Source organism: Parasteatoda tepidariorum, chromosome 8 (assembly GCF_043381705.1).
Source record: "Parasteatoda tepidariorum isolate YZ-2023 chromosome 8, CAS_Ptep_4.0, whole genome shotgun sequence".
Lineage (NCBI taxonomy): Eukaryota > Metazoa > Arthropoda > Arachnida > Araneae > Theridiidae > Parasteatoda > Parasteatoda tepidariorum.
Window position 1 is genome coordinate 15,098,769 of NC_092211.1, and position 25,582 is coordinate 15,124,350.

Below are 25,582 nucleotides of genomic sequence, written 5' to 3' on the forward strand. Positions count from 1 at the left end.
AATGATATAGAAGTGTTTTATAAATATCAACTGTTTACAGCTTCTCTTTTACAATTTGTCTTCTGTATAGTTATGAATATATAATGAATTTCATGCATGTTTCGAAAACAAACATCCAGTTGTGAGTTAGTTGTATGTTTATTTAGATATTTGGTCAGTATTACTAAAAAGAGCTTAATTAAACTGTTTGTGATAAGTTAATGTTGTAAATTTTATTATATATATTTTATACTGATAGTTACGAATGTGTAATAATGTTAAATTTTAACACATAATAAATGCATTATGTATGATTTTTATTCTTCTGATCTGTTTTTGCTATTGTATCGAAAATATTCAAAGAAACGCAGTCACAAATACTTCACATGCACGAGTTAAAGTAGCGAAGAGGCTCCCGTTTTTTTATTTTTTTATTTAGACGCTGCCCTAAATATTTTTAGTTATAAGTGAGTTATAGAAATTTAGTTTTGAAAACTATTCATATGATATATAATGGTTTAGTAAAACTTTTTACTTATTTTTCTTTAATTCTGTCCAAACATGTAACTTGAAATCTTCATAAAAGCAGTGCATATTCGAACTCAGTTATATTACTTACTCATATCATATCAGTCATACCAGTATCATATCGTATCATATTAGCCATATTGTTAATCATATCATATCATATTAGTCATATTGTTTAACGTTGTTTTAGAAACAATTTTTTTTTAAAGGAATTAGTTACATTATTGAAATTTCATACTCGATTACACTTTTGCATAATTAGTGTAATTTGCATAATAATAGTGTTTTTTACTGTTTGTCTCCTGTTTTGCAATACAATTTGTCATACTACAATGCTTGAGTAATTTGAAAAATAGAGTATCAAGAATAATTTACTATAATTATTCTAGCAAATTGTATCTTTTAAATGAGTTAGGCATATGTTTTTGTGGACAGAAGTTATTCTAGAAAAAGGGCCTCTTCCTTTTTTTTTAAAAAAAAGAAAACAATCTTATGTCAAATAATAGCATGTCCTTGCATGTTGTTGAATATTTTCACAATATTATGACAGTTATTTCTTATTTTCTAATGTATTTTTAAAAAAAATTGTCATTTTTTTCACGTGATTATTATACTCACATTTCATCGTCACAATGTTATCGAAATGTACCAGGAAAATTTTTGTTGTAAATAAATTTCGTACTTAGTATTATCAAAAATATTTTTTTTCCAGGAATATTATAAATTTTGCTTAAATTCCCCCCCCCCCCCAAAAAAAAGAAAAATGAGGTTTACTTAAGTAGAGCAATTAGTTTTTTTAAATCGTGAAAAATGCTTACGCATACACAATGACGTGTGTTTCTGATTCTTTTTATATCTGTCACAAATAATTTATAATGAAAAAAATCAAATAATTCATATTGAAAAGAACGTTAAATACACTGAAAAATACAAGCATAAGTTTTAAGTATTCCATTTTGAATCATTCTCAACTAAATTTTTTGTGATACGATAATTGATAAAAAAGAAAGAAACCAGTAACTTCTTCTAATAACTCAATACACTTTCACAGTACCTTAACTTAAAAAATCAACAATGATTATTAATTTTAATAAAATTCAATGTGAAGCTTTAATTTAAGAATGATCCGTTTAGAAAAATCCCTTTCATTTGCACAACTGGCTTTATTAAAAAATAATAAAAATAAATCTAGCTTATTTACAGAAATTTTTTTTAACTAAGTATAGAGGAAGATTTTTTGGGCACTTCTAGTCTAAAAATAATTTGTAAATTGTTTAAAAAACTTTATCAACGCATGTTTTAAAATTTTTAATAAACTTTGACAAAACATTTAAATTTTAACGAAGACCATTTAACTTTTTCCACAAATTTGAATCAGTTTAAAAAAAAAAAAAAAAAAAAAAAAACATGTTTCGATTATCAATGTATTCAAGAATTTGTTTAAAAAGCATGTGAAAGAGGTGAAAAACATTTATATTGAGAAATGTTTTATTTTATTTCAAAAAGAATGTCAGCCTTTTTAAGTAATTTCTCCCCATAATAATTTGTAATAATTATCCCATTATTTTTAAATTGAAGAAGAATTACAAATTTAGTTACGCTTCATTCAAATTGTTCTTTTAATCAACATAATATTTTACAACATCGCCACATTTGAAACCTAGTTATTTAATTCAGTGGCACCATTTTCCAAAAGTTTGTGTGCTATTAAAGTAGAACCTCTGTCATAATTAGTGTCGCGTATTGAACCAAAATATCCTTCAGATATAACACAAAATTGAACAATTTTATTTCACTTCGTAAACTTGATTGCGCAATACTATGGTTCAACTTGAACGAGGAAATGATGTAATTTAATAACTGATTAAAAATGAAGTAAAATTTTGCTGCACGTTTTTTTCAAGATATCAATATTAAAGAGTAACATCTAACCATCTTACTGCAAAAATGGAAGATTTTAAATTTTTTTTTCTCCAAAATGTGCTTGTGTAAAGTTAGAACGTCCCATAAAGCATATTGTCCAGATCTAATTTCAAATTCCATATACTGCTTTTTTAATTTATTTTATTTTAAATCAATTAAACGTAGCAACTATATTCTAGTAGAATTTTTTTTTCACTAACAGAAAAGAAAGTAGATAGTGGCTGCAAATATCTTAAGTGCAGTATTAGAGTAGATAAGGTTAGACTTTTATGTGGATAAAATGTTTCCACTATCATCGATGTACTCTAAAGTGGAACGAATTTATAACCTCGAAACCAACTAAAAAAACTGGTCCATGCATTTTGAAGGTTAAGTATTTTCAAGACCTTGGAATAAGTTTGCGATAATTGTGGGTGCTGCGTGATGATTCACAAACGTGCGTTTCATGATGACTCAATTCGAGAAAGCCGTGAAATGAAAATTGCACCTGCTGCGATTTCTTCTCTCCATAATATTGAAACATTTAGTTTTTAAGCTTTTTGTTCAAGTAGTTGGCAAAACGAATCATCAAAGTTGTTTTAATCAATTGAATAAGTTCATTTGAATGTCTGAACGCATTGTTTTGGTAATTTTAATGTTGTGTACAGATTCAGTGATTCTAGTNAATATAAACTGTTTACAACTTCTCTTTTACAATGTCTTCTGTACAGTTATGAATATAAAATGAATTTCATATATGTTTCGAAAACAAATATCCAGTTATGAGTTAGTAGTATGCTTATTTAGATATATGGTCAGTATTACTAAAAAGAGCTTAATTAAGCTATTTGTGATAAGTTAATGTTGTAAATTTTATCATATATATTTTATGTTGATAGTTACGAATGTGTAATAATGTTAAATTTTAACACATAATAAATGCATTATGTATGATTTTTATTCTTCTGATCTGTTTTTGCTATTGTATCGAAAATATTTAAAGAAACGCAGTCACAAATACTTCACATGCACGAGTAAAAGTAGCGAAGAGGCTCCCGTTTTTTTATTTTTTTATTTAGACGTTGCCCTAAATAATTTTAGTTATAAGTGAGTTATAGAAATTTAGTTTTGAAAACTATTCATATGATATATAATGGTTTCGTAAAACTTTTTACTTATTTTTCTTCAATTCTGTCCAAACATGTAGCTTGAAATCTTCATAAAAACAGTGCATATTCAAACTCAGTTATATTACTTACTCATATCATATCAGCCATATTAGATTGTACTGTTAAACGTTGTTTTAAAAACAATTTTTTAAAAAGTAATTAGTTACATTATTAAAATTTCATACTAGATTACAATTTTGCATAATTAGTGTAATTAGCATAATAATAGTGTTTTTCACTGCTTTTCTCCTGTTATGCAATAAAATTTGTCATACTACAATGCTTGAGTTTTTAAGATCGTCTACAGTTTAGTTTTAAAGTAATTTGAAAAATAGAGTATCAAGAATAATTTACTACAATTGTTCTAGCAAATTGTAACTTTTAAACCAGTTTCGTATATGTTTTTGTGAACAGAAATTATTCTAGAAATAGGGCCTCTTCTTTTTTTTGAAAAAAAAAAAATACATTCTTATGTCAAATAATAGCATGTCCTTGCGTGTTGTTGAATATTTTCACATTTATATGACAATAGTTAGTTCTTATTTTCTAATGTATTTTTAAAAAAATTGTCACGTGACAATTTTTCACGAAAATTTTTTTTTCCACGTGATTATTCTACTCACTTTTTCACCGTCACAATGTTATCGAAATGTACCAGAAAAAATCTTGTTGTAAATAAATTTCGTATTTAGTATTATCAAATAAATTTTTTTTTCAAGAATATTATAAATTTTGCTTATATCCCCCCCCCCAAAAAAAAAAGAAAAAGAAAAATGAGGATTACTTAAGTAGAGCAATTAGTTTTTGTAAATCGTAAAGAATGCTTGCGCATACACAATGACGTGTTTTTTTTATTCTTTTTACATCTGTTACAAATAGTTTATAATAAAAAAATCAAATAATTCAGATTGAAAAGAATGTTAAATACACTGAAAAATACAAGCATAAGTTTTAAATATTCTATTTTGAATTATTCTCAATTAAATTTTTAATGATGCAATAGTTGATAAAAGGAGAAAGAAATCAGTGACTTCTTCTAATAACTCAATACACTTTCCCAATGCCTTATCTTAAAAAATCAACAATGATTATTAATTTTAACAAAATTCAATGTGAAGCTTTTATTTAAGATTAAACCATTTAGAAAAATCACTTTTATTTACACAACTGGCTTTATTAAAAAGATATTAAAAATAAAACTAGTTTATTTACAGAATTTTTTTTTAACTAAGTATAGAGGAAGATTTTTTGGGCACTTCTTACACACAAGATGTAAGATGTTCTCAACCTTTGACACAGGCCTTTGTTTAAAAAACCTTATCAACGCACGTTTTAAAATTTTAAATAAACTTTGACAAAACATCTAAATTTTAACAAAGATAATTTAACTTTTTCTACAAATTTAAAACAGCTTAAAAAAAAAAAGAGAGAGAGAGAAAAAAACATGCTCCAGTTATCAATGTATTCAAGGATTTATTTAAAAAGCATGTGAAAAAGGTTAAAAACATTTATATTGAGAAATGCTACATTTTATTTTAAGAAGAATGTCAGCCTTTTTAAGTAATTTCTCCCTCTAATAATTTATAATAATTATCCCATTATTTTTAAATTAAAGAAAAATAACAAATTCAGTCACGCTTCATTCAAAATTGTTTTTTAATCGACATAACAATATTTTACAACGTCGCTACATTTGAAACCTAGTTATTTAATTCAGTGGCACCATTTTCCAAAAGTTTGTGTGCTATTAAAGTAGAACCTCTGTCATAATTAGTGTCGCGTATTGAACAAGAATATCGTTCAGATTTGCTGCTTCGTTAATGTGACGCAAAATTGAACAATTTTATTTCACTTTTTAAACTTGATTGCGCAATACTATGGTTCAACATGAACAAGGAAATGATGTAATTTAATACCTGATTAAAAATGAAGTAAAATTTTGCTGTCCGTTTTTTTTCTAGATATCAATATTATACAGTAACATCTAACCATCTTACTGCATATATAGAGGATTCTAAATTTTTTCTCTAAAATTTGCTTACGTAACATTAGAATGTCCCATAAAACATATTGTCCAGATCTAATTTCAAAATCCATATACTGCTTTCTTAATTTATTTTCTTTTAAATCAATTAAACGTAGCAACTATGTTCTAGTAGAATTTTTTTTTCTCTAACAGAAAGAAAAGAAAGTAGATAATGGCTGCAAATATCTTAAGTGCAGTATTAGAGTAGATAAGGTTAGACTTTTATGTGGATAAAATGTTTCCACTATCATCGATGTACTCTAAAGTGGAACGAATTTATAACCTCGAAACCAACTAAAAAAACTGGTCCATGCATTTTGAAGGTTAAGTATTTTCAAGACCTTGGAATAAGTTTGCGATAATTGTGGGTGCTGCGTGATGATTCACAAACGTGCGTTTCATGATGACTCAATTCGAGAAAGCCGTGAAATGAAAATTGCACCTGCTGCGATTTCTTCTCTCCATAATATTGAAACATTTAGTTTTTAAGCTTTTTGTTCAAGTAGTTGGCAAAATGAATCATCAAAGTTGTTTTAATCAATTGAATAAGTTCATTTGAATGTCTGAACGCATTGTTTTGGTAATTTTAATGTTGTGTACAGATTCAGTGATTCTAGTTCATATTAACAAGGAAAGCAATGGAATAAAGCAAACTTAACGAACTTATTAAAGTTTCTGAGTTCAAAATTATACTAAACTAGGAACTCGTTAAAAGAAGAAAAAAAAACAGCATTATAAAAAATTTTGGATTTATTCACAGTAAAAAAAACTGCCATCCTAAGTGCAGTTTCCATAAAATATATTTCTATCAATTCAAATCAATTTTTATCGTAAGATTTTAAAAAGTAATTATTACAATAATTCTTATTTAATTACTGAGATTCAGTGATTTTTAAGTATATAGTGCTTCTAAAAACATAGTAAATCATATTTTTTGCCCTGTAAAATTTTACGGTGAAAATGGGTTTTATGGTAAAATGTACTGACATCTTGAGTGCCGGTATTTTTTACCAGAATTTAGTACAGTGCTGAAAAAAAAAGCACCTCACTATTATATAAATTAAACGCCAGCTTTTGGCTGTAGATCCTAAATTTTAATGTAATTTAATAATTATTCTAGCCAAGTGGGACATTTTCTTTTTGAAAAATAATTCATGTATAAAGTTTAGTTTGAAGTTTTCTGAAAGGAACTTTTAATATTTTATATATATTTCATTTTAAACGCTATTAACACTATTTCTATTATATCAATATTATTATTTCTATTTCTATCATTTAGGAACAGCCTCTAAAGAGTTAAAATTTGGATCAGTTAACAATACTACCACAAAGTAAAGAATTTCAAATATATAATTTTTTTTAAAGAAAATAAATAACTAGGTAAAGTATTATTTATATATTAATATTAAATCACAATAGAGCAAGGCTAGCTTTAGAAATTTAAAGCAATTTTAAAACTGCTTAAGGGCTCTTTAATAATTTTGTTAAATATTGAAGTGGTAAAAATTTCTTTCTGTAATCTTTAAACTAATCATTATATATTTTTTTCAAAATTTCCTTCGAATAAATATTTATTTACATTAAATCTGTCACACTAGGTCACATTGTATTTGTTGTTGAATTCATACAATGAATAACTTTTTACACCACTTCTGTGATTTTTTTAATGATCTCCATTGAATTGGATTATCTCGAACAGTTACGTATTATAAGTTAAATGAGTGAAAAATCACTAAAATACTTTTGACGACTGAGAGTAGAGAAGACTCCAAAGGATTGACCATAGTGTGACAAAACGAAAAAAATCTTGATATTTTTGAAGATCTAATTAGAGTAAGAGAACAAATTATTTTGTAGCAAAGTTTTGTCTCAAATTTTAATAAAAAAACGTAAATTGCCTTATATTTTTCTATCTATCATTCAATGTAAAACAGGTTAATTTGATATTTTTAACATATAATTATCTGCATAGCAGCAAACTAGAAAATATTTTTACTGGTTTTCGAACCAAATAGAAAGGAGCCTCGTGAACGATAGGATTATGCTTAATAGATTTAGAGTAACTATTTAGAACATTATAAAATTGTTAAACATAAATAAAAATTTTGTGACAGGCTTACTTTTTGTTAGGTGTCATTTATACATTTAGAAATGCATCATTTTTTAAAACCAAGCTTTTCAAAATTATAATTTTCGAAATACTGTTTTAAGGAATTTAAAATTTCATAATAAAATCTGCTCAATAGTTAAAACGCTGTTTAATAACAAATTAATTACATTAATTTTTGTTGATAGGTTCAAAATGGAACTGATAGCAAAAAATCTTCCAAAATGAAAAGAAAAAATATTTTTGATTACTAAACAAACAATACAGAAAAGCTGATGCAGTGCTTTAGTTGCTTAATAATAAATTGAAGAGACATTCAAAATCCCGTAACTATGGCAACAAAGAGCTGAGAGACAGAATAGGGGAGGTTTTGAGATAGAATGGAACAATAGAACTTATGAACATCGGTTGGAGGGCTTTTTATACACATAGAATAGGGGGAGGGGAAGAACCTTTTTGGGAGATATAAAGGATGATGCATGCCATTGTTACAAAAAAGAGGAAAAATGACACATTTATCTAAAGTTGATACATGACCCGAAAGTTTATTTAGTTCCAGGGCTTGCTTAATCCACAGTATGCTGAATATGGTAGAGTCTGGGGGGGGGACATGATAAGAGTTTAAAAATATGAAATAAATGTTTAAGAGTTTTCGAAACTTGGCAACATAAGCTACTGTACAGAATTCAATTGAAAGGCAGTAAAATTTCTAGCATGTTGATAGAGAAAATTTCCTCGTGTAGAAGAATTCAACATTTGGATGCTAATTTAAGGTAATATGGTTCTGTACTTTACGTGGAATGGTATTAAATTGACGAAACAAAGATTAAAAGAAAATAGTTCAATCAATTTCTGTTCTAAGAAGTCGTGAATCAGTTTCGTTAAAGGATAAAAGAACCTCTTACTCGTTTTAGGCATTATATATGCCTACCCAAGTCAAAATTCTTGATACCAACAAAACCATCAAAAATTTTTGATGGGACATCAAAAAATTTTGATGGTTTTCGTTGGTTTCAGTTCGATTTATGATGTTCCAACATCATTTGATGGTTACCATCATCCAACATTTTCCATTACTTGCTCATGGTTTTGGATAAACCAACAAACTTCCATCTTGGAATGATGGAAAATGATACTGTAATCGTTAACCATCAAGATAAATTTGATTTGCATGGACCAACAATCCATGATGATCCGTGATGGTTCCAACTATGCATTTCCATGATAGTTTAACGGGAATTATTGTTGGTTCTCAGGAAGCCATCAGAAATTTTTTTTTTTTAAATGTTGGACCATCATAAATCAGTCCAAATTATTATATTGAGATGGAGATTGTTCATGATCGTTCCAACATTTGATTTCTAAGATTCTACGATGCAAATTCGTGATGGTTCAACATAAACAAACCATCAACGGAAGTTGCTTTTCTTTTGTTGGACCATCATAAATCAGTCCGAATTCCTACATTGAGGTGATGGTGACGTATGATGGTTACCATCAAAAAATATAATGTTTCTTGATGGAATTATTGATGGTTAGTATCAAGTTTATGTTGGTACATCAATGGAAAAAAATCAGAAATTTTGACTTGGATGCACTCTTTGAAAAATTGGTTGAACATTAAATCATAATACGAGGCAATATAAATATAAATTATTTGCTGTAATCTAAACTTGGGGCTGAAATTAAAATAATGCTTCCATTTAAGCTGAAAGATAATATAGCTTTTGCTTTTATGAATAAAAGTAACTCTTTTACGTTTTGAAGCAGATAACTCGTTGAAAAATCATTTCAAAGTTGAGCCATAATAATTCTACATTTACAATAGAAATATGAATATTTTGCTACAATCTAAATGAGTTAAAATTGAATAAACAAATTAACTTATTCGAATTAAACCTTATAATTGTGTAATACAAGTATTTGACACAAACTAAATTCTTTGACGGAGTGCTTTCAAACCTTAATCCCTGGTATATTTCTATCGTGAAAATCTTTTTCATAAGTTTAAGTATCACATATTAGATTCACAAAATTTGAAGTGAAACCTTTTGTATTAACGAGCCAGATAATTTAATCTTATATAACTCGAAAGATAAAATGCGTTTTACAAAAGCAAAATGCGTTTACGACAAAATTTACAGTTTACAATTCATTATTTGTAAATGTTTTCTATCGAATTCTGAAAAATCGTCTTCTGTGGCTAAATTCAAAGAAACATTTTTTTATTATTTCCGATTTGCAAAAATACATAGGAGTTCAAAGCTACAGGGATTTTCAAATTTGGTTGACTATACTAGGGAACATTTTTTTCCTTTTGCATGAACTTTTTTAATGGGTCTTGGATAATTTCAAGTCGGATTTCAAATCTTCAATTGATCTCTTTCTTCAAGTTACAGATTTCCTTAAAGGACATCTTTAGTCCATTTTTAATCGAAATTTCAAAGCTTAAGAACTTTTATATAAACGGGGCTCTCATAAAAGTTGTGACAAACTTCTATAGCAGTTAGGACTCGTCATCAGGATTAAAATTGCATAGGAACCCAAGTCGGGAAATGTCACCATACGCAGCTAGGAGCCCTTTCCCTTTAAGAATTATTTCTTTGTGTGCGTCTGAACAGCTCAAAATAGGGAAGAGTCCTTAGCCGCGTCTAATGAGATTTCCAGGCATGGGTTCCTATACAATTTTGAACCTGAGGACGAGTCCTAACTCCCCTAGAAGTTTATCGTAACATCTACTAAACACCCTGTTATATATATAATGTTTTTAAACCTGTACACTTTGACAAAAAATATATACTGAAAATGTTATTTTAAAAATTCTGATTCTTAGGGAGTAAAACTAATACTTCAGATTTTAAGTTCCTTTTCCCGAATCAGGCAAGATCAAATAGTTGTATAAATGCAACAAAAATTCGTTCTTTTGTGTCATTACCAGAGTTACTGCGCAGTTAAAAAGTGGTAGGAACATATGACCATAAAATACGAATAAAATAACCAATTAAAAATTTGAATTCGGACACGTTGCCATCAAACATCGGAATCAAAAGCTATATAACAGTAGTTACAGAATCGAATGAAAAAAAGGGATAATAGAGGCTATGGTCCCTTCTGATTCATTTTCAAAATTAAAACTGTTTAATGCAGTTTAAAAGTTTCCGTAGCAATCGGCCCCTGTTGTTAGGCAATGCTGTATTCAGGGCCTGGACAGTTTTCTTAGTTTAGTTGAAATCGTCCATCGCTGAATGTCCCACATAAGTTCTAAGAAAGTACGGTCAGGAGAGTTATCTTGATAATCCATCTGACAAATAATTTAATTTTCCGGGAATTCAGGAGCCACACGAACCTGTTGTCTACAATTTTAATGATTTTCTCCTTAAATGAGCTAAAAATGCCCTTCGCTGAGCACTCCTATGAAATTAAGAATATGCCATCGATTTGGATAAGCTATCTGACAAATGCCTTAAGTTTAGAGAAAATGATTATTCAGGTGAGATCTACGTCTACGCTCATTGTATTCTTTTCAAATGAAATAAAGGCCAAGAGTACATCTGAAAAGTTTATCATTAGACTCAAAAGATCTGATCCTTATACCTTTGACCATGTCTTATTACTATCGGTACAAAGTCGGGTGTGTGGATCACCAACATAAAATTTTTTTTTATACCATCAAAACTTTTGCTGCCATTATAGTTCGTTGCTGTTTTTCGCATAAATTGGAAACTAAGCAGTTTCCCAACATAAAAGTATAAACCAGGCGAGTAGTTCACCGTAAAACCAGATCAAGTAATGGTAAAAGTATGATCCGTTACCTGACCTGTTCAAAAAATTCGACCAATATAGCAATTGACGTTTCATTATATAGACAATAATCATAAAATGGGACCGTCTATCTTCTATGTTTGTAAAAGAGGCACTCTGACTGGTGAGAAGTATAAGGTTGAAGGTTTGGAGCCTTATGATCGCTTTTTCAGACACATTATTTGTCCTTGCTTCAGTAATTGAAAGTTGACAACAACGAGCCTCCAGACAGAGCTCATCTGGTCGATAATTTTATGGTAAATTAGGATATCTATAAGATAAATTGGTAATCTTGGAGCCTTATGATCGCTTTTTCAGACACATAATTTGTCCTTACTTCAGTAATTGAAAGTTGACAACAACGAGCGTCCAGACAGAGCTCATCTGGTCGATAATTTTATGGTAAATAAGGATATCTGCTGGATGGATTAAACGGTTAAATTGGACAACGAATGCGACTCGCTTTCACCCAAGATTCAGGGTCCTTAAGTAAAGCAAATTAAAGAATGGGACGGCATCATTTCGAGCATGAAACTACGGTGTGAATTTCTGTAATAGGAGAATATTACAATTATTACATCTATTATAGGAGACCATATCTCTATTAAAATCTTGACTTGTACTGTAACCAATGTTCAATATCTTCCTACTCAGACAAGCGTTAGTGTTTTCGAACTCTTGAATGTTTATTTCATTTGCACTCTTAATTTATCAACACATGTTCGTACTAAATTTCAACAAAGTATGATCAGTTATTCTGGAGATAATCGATAATCGAAGAGTTGAATTGAAGTTGTATTTTAAGTAAAATGGGAAAATCCTTTTCGAAATTTTAATCTTCTTCATTCTAAATTTTATAAGACTTCCAGAAAAGATTTTTTATTTCCAAATTAAGTAATTTCGCAAAGAATATATGAGATATCTATTTTAAATTAGTTTTTCCTAGTGTTAGCTGCTTGCTTAATTTGTGAAGCAACATTATACACATTATATTTGCGTAAAAACAATATCCATGAAAAAATTCAACTTTTTTTTAAAAAAACTCGAATTACTAACAGTCAATCAACTAAATGTACTTTAATTCATTTAGTTGACTGTTATTTAGGTAGTAAATTACGTATAAACCAGTTATCTTATTAAATGTTTTAACTCCAATAATATAAAGGAAAACGCTTAATTTTGTTTTTTAAAACTGAGAGATACATTCTTGGTGCATTGGTTGTGACCATTGGAACATTACATTGGAGGTGAAAATTGAGCATAAATAGTAAGAACTAAGACTATCTATGACATTCTTGGTCAAGTAATTATTATTTAGGTGTCATGGACATAATGACTCATGTCATTATTGTCATGATTCCTGAACATCTTGGCAGTATTTGATATGCTTTTAAATATGCTATTTACTTCTAAATATGCTATTTAGGACCAGCTACCGAATTTTGAAACTAGCATTGAGCAACATGTCACATTAAAGGAATGAATTTTATTTCCACAAAGCGGTATAAATAATTAATTCCTTTAGTGACTACATTAGTATTAATTGATCATGAATGCTTTCCTGTAATATATAATGTAATGTTTTTGAAAAAGTAAAGTATATTAAGGTATGTGAAAAATACATAAAAAAGTTCATCTTGAAACAATATTATTTGCTTTTTCTATGAAATTAACAAGAACTACATGCAATTTAAGGCACATTTATTGTATCTTCTTGAAACCATATGTGAAATTGGAAAGAAAATTGAAACATTATTATTATTACTATATGGAATACTTGCTTTTAACTATTATTTTTTTGGAAAATAACAAATTAAACATAGTTTTTAAAATAAATGTTAAGCTCTAAATTTATTTAAATTTTCAATTTTTAGAAATAATCTGTTCTAAGTAAAAGAAAAAAAAATAAAGAGAATAAAACTGTTCCACAATTATTTCAATTGATGTGAATTTTTTGTTAAAAATTTTTTTACTTTTTATTTTACTTATTTATTTATTTTTGCATGGAATTAAATTTAGCTTAGCTTAATTCGGTTTGCAGTTAACAGTTTATCATGATAACCATTGTACTGAAACTTTTATTTTTGTTAAAGTTTTCCAAAATTAAAATTGAAGTTTTAAGTTGGTAAGAAAAGTGAAATATCCAGTGATAGAATGGAGTGAGCTTTCAGTGGAATTCTGGGAAAGGTGAGCAAGGAAGTATTACCCCAAAAGTATTCGGATTAAATCTTGCCTCTCTCCATGACTGAAGAAGAATGTGAAAAGGGTGAAAATTGAATTGGCTTCCCCCCTTCCCCGATTTTTCATTATGCTCTGTCGGTTGGGAAATATCGATGGAATTTTTCTCTTAACGCAGTTAAAGGAATGTTCGATAGTTTTCTCTTCGATTTGTGCCATCCATGGCACAAACTTGTGCTCGCATTTGAAGAATTTCTTGAATTCGTTCATAGTTACGTGAACAGTGGAATGAAACAATGGTTCCAATGAAAATAATGAATTAAATAGAAGTAGGGAATTCATTTTTGTAAAAAAAAATTTCTATTTTTTAATAGGTAGATTCCCTGCACTTTTTAATGCTTCTAGTGTTCTAAATCTCAAATAGTTAAATTTGAAAACTAAGTAAAAGTATATATGCTAAATGGCAATGCATGCTATGAAAGCTAAGTGAAAGCATAATTTAAGTAATAGAAAATGTTATAAAACCATAGTTTAAATAAATATTTAATGTTATTAAATAATATAAAAGCTTAGTGGAAGTACATGTTAAGTGGTTTCATCAATCATAAGGAAGTTTAGAGAAAGAATATTTTACAAGAGCTTATGTTAGCTTAGTAGAAAATTATGTTAGAAATAAAATCTAATATTAGCTTAGTTGAAGAATTTTTAGTGATAGTGTTAAAGATTAATGAAAGTATATTTTAAGTAATACTAAATTATATAAGAGTTAAGTGGAATTATACAATAAAGCGTCAGCCAACTTGGAGAAAGCATTTGTAAATGACAGTAAATAATATAAAATCTGTTTTTAAATGACAGTAAAGGATTTTATTGAAAAAAATCTGTCCTAATTAAAACTCTGCCAAATAAAGATAAATTAATACATAATACAAGAAACCGTAATATGTTTTTGACCTGTTATGAAACTTGAGGGTTTTTTAAAATGTTACTTAACATTTTCTTCTATTAACCTATTCACCATTCTCCATGGTTTAGAGAAGAACTCATTTTTTAAGGCTTGACTTAACCATATATTGATTTTTTTTTCTTTAAAGAAATTTTTGTTACTGACTGAAACAAATTAATGCATAATAATTTAAAAACAAATTTGTTTTTATTCAAAACAAAACCATGACTTCTCTTATTGCCATTTTAGATTATAATAAAATTTTCGATTATTTTTGATAGACTGTTGATGATGGAGAAAAATTTTGTAAGAAAATGCAAAAAAAAGCTCTTTATAAATCTTTTCTAGATATTTTTTCAAAAAAATTCACAAAAAGACTTATGCACTTATTAGTTTTGAATAAATGACTTGTCAGTTATATAACTACTGTTCTTTTAAATAAAATAGATTACGCTTGTCTTGTAATACTATACATGCCTTTCATTTATAGATTTTTGAAAACTGAACTGAACGTTTAAAATGAAGAAAATTGATTTGAGTGCTAAATCAAGGTATTTTCAAAACTTTAAAAGTGAACAATCATTATTCAAAAACCATGTAGAATTATTTTCTGAACTATTTTAATAACTAAAGTGACATTAAATCATATTTTGTTATTTTGTAAAAAAAATGTAAGAATTGAATATAATAAAGCCCATCATTTCCTTCAGTTTGATTGAGAAACTGTGTTCGAAAGCTATTGCTCAGTTCAGTAAATATTAATAATATTTTCTTCGAAAAAATTAAATTATTTACTCGTGAAAAGTAAATAAAGCTTATTAATAGCATAATTAAGGATTTTTTGATTGCCTCCTTCACCTCTTATGGCATAGTTCTCCTTTGAGGACATAATCCTCGTAATTAACAAAAAGGCATTGTATTTTACTGTTAACTGAAACAATATTATAAACAATAATATTTTTATATAGCTTTTACACATTATTGTTACCTTTATTACTAAAAAATTATTAACATTTATAAGGAGGTTCAATACATTCATTAATTGGCCCATAAAATTCTGAAATTTAAGAAACACATCAAATTCATATAAATTCTTCAGGGAGTATTTAATAATTCTAGAGGAGGGATTAAAATTAATGAGGTTAAAGGGACTTGAATTCAAATAATTTAGCAAAAGCCAGCAGATTTTATCAATTTATTGCTGAAAATTAAAATGAGGAAAAAAAAATTCTTACCTTTAGTTTCTTGTTAATTAAATTTTATAAGATATATTAAATTATTTAAAAATCAAAATCTGTTATGACTAATATGTTCTTAATTAAAAAAAAAGGAGGAAAAAAAAGCGTATTCTATAGTATTTAATATAAATAATTTTATCATAATTTATTCAAACGTAATTTTTTAACAAAAATAGTTAGATAATTTATGTTAAGTAAATTTTCTCTACATTTTAAATGTTTTGGGTAGAATTAATTTATCAATTTTGATGATTTACTTTTCCCGGTTAATTTTATTTAAATTTTTAGGACCATATCGATATAAAAACCTGGTTGGTGAGTATCCATGCTGACTAAGTTTAAAGTTCAAAATTTTGTACACAGAAGGCACATTAATTTTACCATCTTTGGTACAAAAAATATTCAAATTTATTAAAATATCGATCTCAATACGTGTGATTCTAGCTAACTTTGAATAATTTGAATTAATTGAACGAATATTTAATAGTTAAACACAGATTTGTTCTTTAAAAAAATCTTTTCCTAAAAATGGTGAAACAATGACAAACTTTATATTACCATTCCAAGAAACTTAAACTAACCACAGATTTAATTCAACAATTAAAATGAAATCTTAAGAAAATAGATTCATGTTTAGTAAATGTTATTTTCTCATTAAAATAATTTTTTAGTCCATTGATACACATTTGCTAATTTTAACAGAAATCTAAAAATATACATCAAAGACGGGTATATATATATATATATATATATGTTCATATTTCATATATATATGAAATATGAATAGTCATGAAAATAACCAATATTTTAATATATAAAGGGATAACATTTGTACAGAGTTATAAGAAAATGAAAATCTTTATTTTTTTCTGTTCATGCCGAAAAAAATCCATTGTTTATTTTTAATAGTTCAAGAAAAAATATAAATAAATGAAATTTTGGGTATAAATATACATTTTTAAAATAACTTCCTCTTTTCCTTATCATTGTCGCATCACATTCACTTTTGATAAATTGGAATTTAAGTATGAAAGATAATGGCAATTTTATGAGGCGATAAACGTTCCACTCTTTTATGAGGTGCGAATTATACATAAAAAAAAGAAAAAAAGAAGCACTAATATAAAGTTACGGTCCTATTCCTGCGACACGCAGAGCAGGTTTTTGATGGAGGGTGTGCGACATCAACATGGTAACACGTTGAGAAAACTTTCAACATTCACATCACGTAGGCCATAACACGATGTAAATAAACCTCGGGCCATTGTTCATTTTAAAGAGATTCAGAAAAGTTGTACAGCCAGACAACCAGTGAGGAAACTTGTATATCTTCCTATTGTGTTGGGGTTATTTTTCTAAACGCGCCATTGGGTAAAAGTAACGTCCGAGACCACCCAAAAAGGTGTGCTCAGGTAAAAAGAGGAGGATAATAGATCCCGAACAGGACATAAATAATTAGAAGAACATTACGAATGTGGACATTTATGGCCAATCAAACTAAGAGAAAAATTGGAGCTTAAATTGCAGATATATATAATAGTTTGTATTTATTAATTTGCTATTAAAGCTTACTTTTCGATTGTTGGAAATGGCTGTACGTTAGTCTTTTTAAGAATGTTTTTTATTTCTCCTCTTTGTAAATTTATTGATTCTCAAAAATGAGTAAATAAATAGATAAAAATAGAATCTTTTCTTCCTTTTTTTCATAAAAAAAGAAAAGAGAAGAAAAGAAATTAACATCTGAAACAATCTCAAAATCCACAGAACACAAAACGTAATTCAAAAACTTAATAGGTAAATGAAGTCTAACTCAAACTAACAATCCTATCTTTTATAATCAAAATGAAACGAGATATGTTAATGTTATACTATTTAAAACTTAAGCTAACATTTTAAATCGGAACGATTACAATAAAAGGGTTGTTACAGTAATAACATTAAAAGAAGTGTGGTTATTTTAATAAAACAAAACTATCTTTTTATTGTTTGTAAGTGGAAATAAAGATTAAGTTTAAAATATTGTAAAAAATTGAACCTCTAAGTTGTTTAAAAATAATATTTTTACGAAAAAAAATTACTTTTATCCAATTACTTTTTTTGAAGATTCATTTTTTTTCATTGCCTTTTCAGATCTCAAAGGTCAATTGATTTTCTAAGAATAATATAGAAAAAACATCTGGTTTCTCAAATAAAAAGTGAATACACAAAATCCTAGTTACTACTTTTAAAATTATAAGACAAAAATGTCATAATTATTGGAAAGTAATAAATAGATCCTATTTTTGATGTAAAAATTACGAAGTAAATTAATATAGTAATTATGAATGCAAGCATTTGTTATAAATCATAATTAATAGGACAGAAAAAAATTTATGAGTTATTATAATTTTATAACAAACTAATGTTTTTTTTTTTCAAAACTACCAGAAAACTTCGTAAGACATTTAACTCTTAATAATTTTCGTTACATTATTTATAATCTCTATAATTAAAAGACAAAAATGAGAAATTAAATATATAACGTTAAAATATATGTATTTTTTTTAAATATATTTTTTAAACTATTTCTTTTCTCTTTTATTATATATGAAATCAGAGCTATAAACTTAAGAACATTTTAACTATAGACTATATGAGTCGGTATATTTTATGGAAATACTATATTGTTGTTTTTCTTAATGCGTATTTTTATTTTTCTTAGTACTTAATATTTTTTATAAGTCATTTTTTCAAAAGATGCTTTCTTAAATCCTTGTTTTAACTCAAGGTTCAATTTATTTAGAATATTATTAGAATATTATTATTAGAAAGATAAAGTCTCAATAATAATACATTTTTTCATTCTGTTTATTTGACATTTACAACAATTAAAACAACAATACTTCTTTATGATATGTCATACATTACTAATCATATTGGTTACTGTATTATTTAAAGCTTGTTAATAAGAAAATTATTTCTAATTATTAAATAATAATTTATTACGTATTGAGATTTTCGGATGCGCATCTTTTCAAGGAATTCATGGCGAAGATACTAAAATGTAATACGTAATTTCTTTACTAAAAATGACTGTTATTCAATTAAATAAAATTTTATTATCTTAAAAATACAGTTTTTCCTCATAAAGTTTTAAAATTGTGTGCATATTTTTTACTTTATTTAATAATTTTCAACTTATTTGAAAATGATTTATTCATAAAGTTAAATATCTTTTGCATACGTAAATTATAAAGTGAAATTTAATTTACATAAAAAGAACTTTTTTTGTTAATAAAGTCATTGGAAGTGTGCAGCAATGTACGAATTGTTTTTTACCACCTTATTAAGGAACAAACAACAAAGGTATTCAAACGGTAGGTGGAAATAAGAGCACCTGAGAACACCTGAGAAAAAGCACCAAAAGAAAAAGCGTCAGAAAATCGCTTTATAGATTACATATATCATTACTAAATTAGATTAATTAAATTAATTTTGCTTAAGTATAGAATTTCTTTGCATTCTTTTACCATACTTTCATAAATAATTTCAATTACGCTTGTACGAAAGCAAATTTATAAGAAACAAATGCAAATTTAATGTAAATTGTGTAAAAAAAACAAACAAATTTAATGTAAAATTAATGCAAATTTATGACAAACTAAATTCATAAGAAGCTAGTTTATAAGAAACTTATTTCAATAATAATACTTGAAAGTAATAATTACCAGTGGAATTTTATAACATTGATTATATTTATATAATGGGTATTTCCGAAATGCTATTATTGCTTCTTACCTGACATTAAATAATAATTTGCAAAGTAATGTTTATAAAACAAAAATTAAATTCGACATAAATAAAAAAAAATCTTTTTTTACAAATATTTAAGATACACTTGCTATTAAAACTTTTTTTTGCTTAGTTAGAATTACGTTTACCTGTTAATTGTATATTAATACTTATGTGACCTTGATATTGATTAAAGATAACTTAAGATTATTTACTTCGACTGTATTTTCAGTCCCATTTCTCTTCAATAGTTTAAATAATTATTTGTATAACTATTCACACTCTTATTTCAGATCAAAATCTCAAAATACGTGGTCATGTCATGACTTTAATCGAGCATTTAAAATTATGTGTCATTAAACAGTCGTAATTTTTTTTTTTAATTATTCACATCAAAACTTAATGATTCTGTATTTTTGTGGTATTACACGCACTCTTTTCCGGTTTCTTTTAATCGGGGGTTTTTTCCGTTGCTTTTTTTCGTGATTCTTTTAAATGTAATGCTTAATTTCTTTATTAAACATAAATTTTATTCCATTAAATAGAGTTTTAATTTAATAAAGTTTTAATAATTTTTTATTAATAAAGCTATTATAAGTTCAAAATATTGTGCACATATTTTTTCTTTATTGTTAATTTCTAACTTATAAGTAAATAAAATTCGTAATGAGTAAAAATACATTATTTACAAATAAATGTAAGTTAAATATATTTTGTTGCATTTATATGTATTTTAAAAAAGAAATTTTTTTTACTTAGAATTAATTTTGCTTACTAATAGAGTTATCATAAGCGTTTAACAATGTGTGTTTTTTTGTTTTCTTTATTTATCAATTTTAATTTTATACATTTAATTTATTAACATTATTTTAAACAATTTTATAAGTGTTATCTTAACAATTTTAATAATTATACATTCATAAGGTATGGAATTTCTCACCAGTTTGACACTTGATATTAGTCAGTATATTCACAAGATGAAAATAATAATAGTTTAATCTACAGAGATTTTACCCAATGTTTGTCTTACGACAACTAGGCTAACTACCTTAACAAGGTTAACTTTATCTTTTGAGTCCTTTGCAATACAGAGAATAGTAGGGAAATTTTCTGCATATGCGGTATGAAGCTTAAAGGGTACTAGTGAAGAATCAATAAAATTCCGAAAATTGTGCAAAATTTTAACTTTGATTTTAAATTTAGTTTAAAGTTAATATGTTATTAAGTTATCAGTTATTATAAGTTAAAAAATAATAAATAATATATCTTCTAAATTTTGTATTCGTAAATTTTATTTTTAAATAATACCTAACTGTCTACTTAAAATCAATTAATTCAATTAATTAATTTTTCCAAGGTAAGTAAAACATCAACATTCACGTCATTAACATAATATGTGTGCTAATTTGTTGGATTAATTTAGACAATGAGAAAATTAGATACTTTCTTTAAATCAAAATATTACATCAAAGCAAAATTAGCTTCAATTGTTTCGCATTTTTTGTGATAATTAATTACAACTTGTTAAAACACTTGCTTAGTAGCAGGCGTTTCACCTTTTTAAGATTTCATTGTTTATCAATTATCATATACCAATATATTTAAAAATATATAAATTAAAAAATTAGAAATGATTACATGTTTTTCCTTCTTATTTTCAGATGAACAAGAAGCTTTTAGGGAGATTTTAAATCAAGCAAATGCAGTATATGTTTAACATAACTTGTAAGTGAAAAATATTTTAAAAATTTATTACATTATGCTGGCCTATGACAATAATATTATTGTAACCTTGCATGGGTACTATGATAAGTTGGTAAAGAAATTTGTCTGAATATTTTTTAATAATTCTTGGAAATTATTTTTACTTTAAAAAATTCTGTTATACTTTTGTCAAATATTTGTTATTTTTAGCATGATATTTCTCAGGTTTATTCTTATTGTTTTATCTATTTTTAGTTATTTGTAGATATTCATATGAGAAATTTATAACCTACTTTCGAACTTATTAATCACTTTTACTCGTTTTCATAAGCTCTGATATAAAAGCGTCAATTTTTATGTTTTCTGTCTCACAAATTGTTGCTATTTCTTGAATTTTTATTTAAAGGAAAGAGAGGAAAATAAAAAATGAAAATACAAACTTAAAAATTCTGATAAAAATTATTATGATGTTACGTTTATTTTTTGCAAAATGCCTGTTACATGTTCACAGTTAATGTAGTTAAACATTTTTGATAAAAAGCAAATGTTGGTTTAAAGACAATGTTTACTCTACGAACCAAAATATAACATCAGTTTGACACATTGTGTTGATAGATAATTTGATTTTTCAAACATTATGTGTTATTATAATTTTATATAATGGTACATTCGATTTAAAGTTCCTAGTCGAAACAAACAAATAATTCCATGCCACAAAAAAAAGTCTATTGACTGTTTTGTATTCCAAACTGATCAAACATTACGAACAAGAAACAAATTAATCATTAAAAAATATTAAAGCAATACAATGCATTAAAATTTCAACGAACATTCAGTAAAAATTAATATTCTTGTTTTTTTTTATGAAATAATGCAAATGTAGGCATTACCTTAAATATCAAATGCAAATCTACTATTAAATTACTTTAAAAAAAACAGTTTCAGAAATGTTTTTTTTTTCTTTAAAAAGTTTAACATATTTGCTTAAATTTGATTTATTTAATGCGTCTTTGATCAAAAAGAAATACTTTACGCAAGCATAAAGAGGCATAAATAATTTATAAATATAATCCTTCCTTTCTCACAATTATGAAATTTTTTTTGCATGATAAAAGTATTTAAATATATTGTTGAAGTAAAAATTTTCAAAATATTTTAAATATTGAAATGTAATAAGTAAAGTAATAATAATGAATATTATTCCTGCTAAAGTTCTCTAAACAAAAATGAGTCGATAAGATTTTAACGTTAAAGGATCTATAAAATTTTTGGAACAAAAATTAATAGATTCGAGGAAAAAAACATTCCATGTAAATCTAAAATTTGTGAAAATCGTGTTGTATTTTATTCATAATAAATTACTTGTAAAAAAAACTAAACTTATAACATTTAAATAAAACAAATTTACTAAACTTTGAAACAAAAGTTTAAAGGAAGTAAATATCTTACAGCTATTTGATGTATGATCTAGTTTTCCATTATTATTTAAAGAAGCGAAATATTTATTATTAGTTTATTTTGCATGCTCTTAGTTAATGAATATAAAAATATTGATACGTTTTTTTTATTTTTTTTTATTTTAAGAAAGTAACTCTATTTTTGTTTTAGGAATGAAAAATTCAAAAAATTGAAAAACTTTTATCAAAACAATATCGATAATTTTTTATTTATAAAATTGTTTAAAAAATCAGTGCTAAAACTCCTCTTAAACAGTCACGAGCAAAGTATTAACTATATATTATGCGATACCTTTTGTATAGCAAACTATACATAGCAACAACTGTCAAGATTGGAATGAATATATTTTGATGTAAATTGTAAGGAAAGAACCTTTTTTTAAATATCTATCATATCAAATGTTTTTTTCTGTAACTATGATGCTTATAAAAATTTAGGCTATGTTAAAGAAATTGCTAGTGTAAACATAATTGATAATGTTAATATATTGTATAATGTAAACAATTAATTGATAATGTAAACAAAAATGTAATTTATCACAACTAACAAAAATTAAGTTTTATTTTTAGATAATGTATAAAAATGAATTTTACTTTTTCTTATAGGTTATAAGTAATTACACAAAAACATTACACCAAACAAATAAATACTTTTAGAAGAAAAAATGTTTTTGGTTGGAAACAGTATTTTCTTCTTATTAAAGATATTTTTAAATTATAGTTCAAAAAAAGTATTCAATTAATTGAAAATAATAAAAAAAATATAATGAAAATAATCACAGATAAAATAAATAATTAAAAAACCTCTCGTTCTTACTCAAAATACACAAAAGATATCATTTTGAGATTGTTTTAAAAAAATTAGTAAAAGATATGAAGAGATCAAAAAATATTACTAATTTTCTTTAAATTTTCCCATGAAGAATTGGATTTTTATGCAGAAAAACATTTGAAAAGATATTTGAATTTCTTTTTCAAATTTGGCCACTTCATTTTTTAGTGTAGCCTTTAACAATCCTGGCCCAAGAATGGGTTCTGAAAATAGGTTTGAAAACTATTTTTTTTTTTAAAAAAAACGTAGTAAGAAGAACGATCAATCTTTTGCTATTGATTTCATAAATTAATTTTTTGATATTTACTAGTTTCAAAATACTGATTTTAATCATTTTTTTTTAAAGTACAGCTGCTTTGAAATAACTCAGTTTATTGATACTTTAAGTATTTAGTTGCATTGAATATTTAACTAACTTATAACTCTTAATTGTGATATTTTTTTTTAAAAAAATAGTATTTGTCAGAATTGAAAAATAATTTTATCTTTTAAATATTATCTCTTTCTTTAAAAAATAAAAATTCTGAAATTCTTTAGCAATAACTTTGAGTTTGTTGTAAAATTTTTCTACTTATTTATAAAAACAGTTTTAAATTGCCTCATTTTTTTTTCACCTAGGGAGTTTTAGAGTAGAAAGCTTACAATTATAACTTCTTTCTTCTATTTCATAATTTTTAATACAAACATAGCAGCTTCTACTACTTCTTCGAAATTCCTAATTTTTTTTACGAGTCATTTACTTCTAATTAATACTTAAATTGATTTTTTTTATGAAAGTAAATAAGTAATCAATGAAATTATTAAACATTGCTAATTTAGAACTTATTTTTAGAAACAGATATTTCATTTCAAAGATGTGATTAAAGAACCATTCTTTAAATGAGTCATGCAAGAAATCTATATATATTTACCTGTTCCGATCAAAGGCTGTTCTGCAAATAATTCAATCAGATAGTTGGTCAATCTTTTGCAGGGCTCGTGGCCGGATGTCCTTAATGGCTGTCATATGTTTCCAACTCCCCATATGGTCATTTATTTCTCAGCCCCAAGCAGCCAACTAGGGCTGTAGAACCGTTAATACTTTCCCCTCTTGTAAACGCCCACCTGACAGCAATATTGTAGGACCCCTTATTTTGAGGGGAGAGAGAACACTGCAATAGAAATAGAATAGAAACTCCCAAGGATGAAATGTTCTATCTGTCATACAATATTCCATGATTTCTAACCAATGAGGGAGAAGAGTTGGAAAATATCCGAAGTCAAACTTTGGGGATCATTCAAACATTGCGTAATGCAATCTGAATTACAAAATTATTTGTTATGCGTTATTTAATATCATATGCTAGTTTGATTAACCAAATAAATCATAGTTTAACCATAAATGTAATTTAAAAAATTTGATAAAAGCATTGTATAAATTTAAAATGCTGCATACCATTTAAATTACTTAAAATTGTCCAGTAATGCAATTTGACCAAATTTATTTGGTTTTACATAAAGCCTTTTATTTTAAACTAAAACTTTAATCTAGATTTAAATAGCTTGGGAACTTAAAAAAATATTATCTGGTTTTTTATTAAATATTCCGCAGTTATTGTCTTATTGTTATACTGTTGTCAGAATTAAGCAATAGTAAAATGAAGAAAAAAATTATTTAATTGCGCATTGAGATCTCGATGTTTTACTGTAATAAAAAGGGATTCAAATACAGTTAGAATATTTTTTATTACAATAAAATTTAGAAACTTTAAAATTATGCATATATGGAATCTAGATGCATATATGGAATCTAGTTAAAAATATTTCCATGTTTATAACTACAATTATAAAAGTTTTAAAAGTTTTGAAAAAGACATCATTGGTAATAAAAGTCTGTAAATTTTACAATCACTGTAATTTAAAATTTGCTTAGTGTAATTAAAACAAGAATCCTTCACTAGTTCT

At 26.0% G+C, this 25,582-nt stretch overlaps 1 long non-coding RNA gene across 1 annotated transcript in view; it reads right to left on the minus strand.

Annotated features, from left to right (window-relative positions):
* Window positions 1-24,847, minus strand: part of LOC139426192 (uncharacterized) — a 29,659-nt gene extending 4,812 nt beyond the window's left edge. The window contains exon 1 of the long non-coding RNA XR_011637386.1: window positions 24,550-24,847. This is a non-coding gene — a long non-coding RNA (uncharacterized lncRNA). The remainder of the gene's footprint in view (window positions 1-24,549) is intronic.
* Window positions 24,848-25,582: the final 735 nt, after the last annotated feature.